The sequence below is a fragment of the Rhododendron vialii genome, chromosome 11a (genome assembly GCF_030253575.1).
Source record: "Rhododendron vialii isolate Sample 1 chromosome 11a, ASM3025357v1".
NCBI lineage: Eukaryota > Viridiplantae > Streptophyta > Magnoliopsida > Ericales > Ericaceae > Rhododendron > Rhododendron vialii.
The window spans coordinates 912,501-917,500 of NC_080567.1; positions in this window are offsets into that span (position 1 = coordinate 912,501).

Here is a 5,000-nt window from a genome sequence, read left to right on the forward strand (position 1 = left end):
TTTGTATTTTTTATGATTTTTATCTATTTATTTTTTGTTTAATTAATATAAAATTATCCTTTTGGCAAAAAATTCTGAATTTTTTGGAGGAGTTGCTTCATATTTTTGTGAAGATGTCCCAATTCAAAGTTTATGAAAAAAAGTTGCGATGCTCAAAAAAACCCCTATTGCTTCAGTTCGGACACATTGATGTTCCTTCCTGCCACAAGGGCAAAGGCTAATTTTACTACTATAGGGGGGGGGGGGGGGTGGTGTCCCTCCCTTGGGGAAGCCGAGGCCACCCGACGCCGGGTGCCAAGGCACGTTGCTATCGACACCACCCGGGCAAATCTTGGCCATTTGGCCTCGGTTACTCGAGAAAACACTACCCGTCGGTAATGCACGGAAAAAAGACCGAAATGCCCCTGAATCGAAATGCTATATTAAGTCGTCCCGCAAGGCAATGCACAGCTCTATCGAGCAGAGCAGGACTCTATCGGGCAATTCTTGGCCATTTGGCCTTGGTTACCCCTGGAAGCACTACCCGTGGGTAATGCTCGGAAAAAAGACCGAAATACCCCGGAGGCGAAATGTTATTTTTACCCGTCCCGTGGGGCAAAGCATGACTCTATCGGGCAAAGAAAAACTATGTCGGGCAAATGTTGGCGGTTTGGCCACAGAAACCCGTAAAGAGATGACCCGTTGGTAACGCTAGAAAAAAATGCCCGGGTAAAGGCAAGGCCTAGCCAAGGAATGGCAGAGCAAACAATGACACTGCTATCGGGCAGAAACTAGAACTCCATGGCCGTTTGGTCTCAAAATGCTCGTGCTTTCGAGTCCCGTTGGGAATGCTTGCAGACTCACATCCTCCATGATGCATTGGTGTTCCCATGGGGGGATGCCTCCTTGCTGAGAGGTAAGCTTGCTACCTTGGTGGTGAGCGCCGGCAAACGGATACCTGTTGGCTATGGCACAGTCCCGATGATGCATTGGTGTCCCCGCACGGAAAAGCGTAACTGGCTAATGGTCTGTCATTCCTAATGCCACGTTGCGTAGCCCAGGGGTTGCCTCCTTGTTGAGGGAGAAGCTTGTCGCTTAGGCGGGGAGCGCTGGTTGATGGTTCTCCATTGGCTATGGCACTGTCCCTCCCTTGGGTAATTTTCCTCCATGATGCATTGGTGTCCCTTTCGGGGGATGCCTCCTTGCTGAGAGGTAAGCTCGTCGCCTTGGCGGTGAGCGCCGGCTGATGGATATCCATTGGCTATGGCACAGTCCCGATGACGCATTGGTGTCCCCGCACGGAAAAGCGAAACTGGCTAATGGTCTTTGATTCCTAATGCCACGTTGCGTAGCCCAGGGGTTGCCTCCATGTCGAGGGAGAAGCTTGTTGCTTAGGCGGCGAGCGCCGGTTGATGGTTCTCCATTGGCTATGGCACTGTCCCTTGGGTAATTTTCCTCCATTATGCATTGGTGTCCCTTTAGGGGGATGCCTCCTTGCTGAGAGGTAAGCTCGTCGCCTTGGCGGTGAGCGCCGGCTGATGGATATCCGTTGGCTATGGCCCAGTCCCGATGACGCATTGGTGTCCCCGCACGGAAAAGCGAAACTGGCTAATGGTCTTTGATTCCTAATGCCACGTTGCGTAGCCCAGGGGTTGCCTCCTTGTCGAGGGAGAAGCTTGTCGCTTAGGCGGCGAGCGCCGGTTGATGGTTCTCCATTGGCTATGGCACTGTCCCTTGGGTAATTTTCCTCCATGATGCATTGGTGTCCCTTTCGGGGGATGCCTCCTTGCTGAGAGGTAAGCTTGTCGCCTTGGCGGTGAGCGCCGGCTGATGGATATCCATTTGCTATGGCACAATCCCGATGGATCTCGTCCATTGGCAACGGCCCTGTCCCTTTGAAAAAACTATCTTAATGATGCATTGGTGTTGAAACCCTTAGGGGCAGGGACACCGTTGCGGAGAGGTAAGTTTGTAGATGCTTTTATGTGAAGCCAAAATGTTTTCTAAATTCATTGTTCATCAAAAAATCAAAAAATGAATTTGCAAAAATCTTCCTTGATGACGCATTGGCGTGTCCTTCGGTGATTGCCTATATGCTGAGGGGTAAGCAAAGTTATGTTTTAAAAATTCTTCCTCGACGATGCATTGGTGTTCATTTAGGGAATGCCTTCTTGCTGAGGGGTAAGCATGTCGTTTAGGCGTCATGCGCTGGCCGGTGGTCCTACATTGGCTATGGCAATGTCCCGTCGGAAAGCTTCCTTGATATTGCATTGGTGTTGTAACCCTTCGGGGAAGCCCCACCCTTGCGGAGAGGTAAGCTTGTTGCTGCTCGAAAATTCTTCCTCGATGACGCATTGGTGTTCCCTTTGGGGGATGCCTTCTTGTTGAGAGGTAAGCTCGTCGTCTATTTCAATGAGATGGGTGGCGAGCGCCGGCCGATTGATCTTTTCAATTGGCTACGGCAATGTCCCTTCGGTAATCTTCCTCTATGATGCATTGGTGTCCCTTTCGGGGGATGCCTCCTTGCTGAGAGGTAAGCTTGTCGCCTTGGCGGTGAGCGCCGGCTGATGGATATCCGTTGGCTATGGCACAATCCCGATGATGCATTGGTGTCCCCGTACGGAAAAGCGAAACTGGCTAATGGTCTTTCATTCCTAATGCCACGTTGCGTAGCCCAGGGGTTGCCTCCTTGTTGAGGGAGAAGCTTGTCGCTTAGGCGGCGAGCGCCGGTTGATGGTTCTCCATTGGCTATGGCACTGTCCCTTGGGTAATTTTCCTCCATGATGCATTGGTGTCCCTTTCGGGGGATGCCTCCTTGCTGAGAGGTAAGCTCGTCGCCTCGGCGGTGAGCGCCGGCTGATGGATATCCGTTGGCTATGGCACATTCCCGATGACGCATTGGTGTCCCCGCACGGAAAAGCGAAACTGGCTAATGGTCTTTGATTCCTAATGCCACGTTGCGTAGCCTAGGGGTTGCCTCCTTGTGGAGGGAGAAGCTTGTCGCTTAGGCGGCGAGCGCCGGTTGATGGTTCTCCATTGGCTATGGCACTGTCCCTTGGGTAATTTTCCTCCATGATGCATTGGTGTCCCTTTCGGGGGATGCCTCCTTGCTGAGAGGTAAGCTTGTCGCCTTGGCGGTGAGCGCCGGCTGATGGATATCCATTTGCTATGGCACAAACCCGATGGACCTCGTCCATTGGCAACGGCCCTGTCCCTTCGAAAAAACTATCTTAATGATGCATTGGTGTTGAAACCCTTAGGGGCAGGGACACCGTTGCGGAGAGGTAAGTTTGTAGATGCTTTTATGTGAAGCCAAAATGTTTTCTAAATTCATTGTTCATCAAAAAATCAAAAAATGAATTCGCAAAAATCTTCCTTGATGACGCATTGGCGTGTCCTTCGGTGATTGCCTATATGCTGAGGGGTAAGCAAAGTTATGTTTTAAAAATTCTTCCCCGACGATGCATTGGTGTTCATTTAGGGAATGCCTTCTTGCTGAGGGGTAAGCATGTCGTTTAGGCGTCATGCGCTGGCCGGTGGTCCTACATTGGCTATGGCAATGTCCCGTCGGAAAGCTTCCTTGATGATGCATTGGTGTTGTAACCCTTCGGGGAAGCCCCACCCTTGCGGAGAGGTAAGCTCGTTGCTGCTCGAAAATTCTTCCTCGATGACGCATTGGTGTTCCCTTTGGGGGATGCCTTCTTGTTGAGAGGTAAGCTGGTCGTCTATTTCAATGAGATGGGTGGCGAGCGCCGGCCGATTGATCTTTTCAATTGGCTACGGCAATGTACCTTCGGTAATCTTCCTCCATGATGCATTGGTGTCCCTTTCGGGGGATGCCTCCTTGCTGAGAGGTAAGCTTGTCGCCTTGGCGGTGAGCGCCGGCTGATGGATATCCGTTGGCTATGGCACAATCCCGATGACGCATTGGTGTCCACGTACGGAAAAGCGAAAGTGGCTAATGGTCTTTGATTCCTAATGCCACGTTGCGTAGCCCAGGGGTTGCCTCCTTGTTGAGGGAGAAGCTTGTCGCTTAGGCGGCGAGCGCCGGTTGATGGTTCTCCATTGGCTATGGCACTGTCCCTTGGGTAATTTTCCTCCATGATGCATTGGTGTCCCTTTCGGGGGATGCCTCCTTGTTGAGAGGTAAGCTCGTCGCCTCGGTGGTGAGCGCCGGCTGATGGATATCCGTTGGCTATGGCACATTCCCGATGACGCATTGGTGTCCCCGCACGGAAAAGCGAAACTGGCTAATGGTCTTTGATTCCTAATGCCACGTTGCGTAGCCCAGGGGTTGCCTCCTTGTTGAGGGAGAAGCTTGTCGCTTAGGCGCCGAGCGCCGGTTGATGGTTCTCCATTGGCTATGGCACTGTCCCTTGGGTAATTTTCCTCCATGATGCATTGTTGTCCCTTTTGGGGGATGCCTCCTTGCTGAGAGGTAAGCTCGTCGCCTTGGCGGTGAGCGCCGGCTGATGGATATCCATTTGCTATGGCACAAGCCCGATGGATCTCGTCCATTGGCAACGGCCCTGTCCCTTCGAAAAAACTATCTTAATGATGCATTGGTGTTGAAACCCTTAGGGGCGGGGACACCGTTGCGGAGAGGTAAGTTTGTAGATGCTTTTATGTGAAGCAAAAATGTTTTCTAAATTCATCGTTCATCAAAAAATCAAAAAATGAATTTACAAAAATCTTCCTTGATGACGCATTGGCGTGTCCTTCGGTGATTGCCTATATGCTGAGGGGTAAGCAAAGTTATGTTTTAAAAATTCTTCCTCGACGATGCATTGGTGTTCATTTAGGGAATGCCTTCTTGCTGAGGGGTAAGCATGTCGTTTAGGCGTCATGCGCTGGCCGGTGGTCCTACATTGGCTATGGCAATGTCCCGTCGGAAAGCTTCCTTGATGATGCATTGGTGTTGTAACCATTCGGGGAAGCCCCACCCTTGCGGAGAGGTAAGCTCGTTGCTGCTCGAAAATTCTTCCTCGATGACGCATTGGTGTTCCCTTTGGGGGATGCCT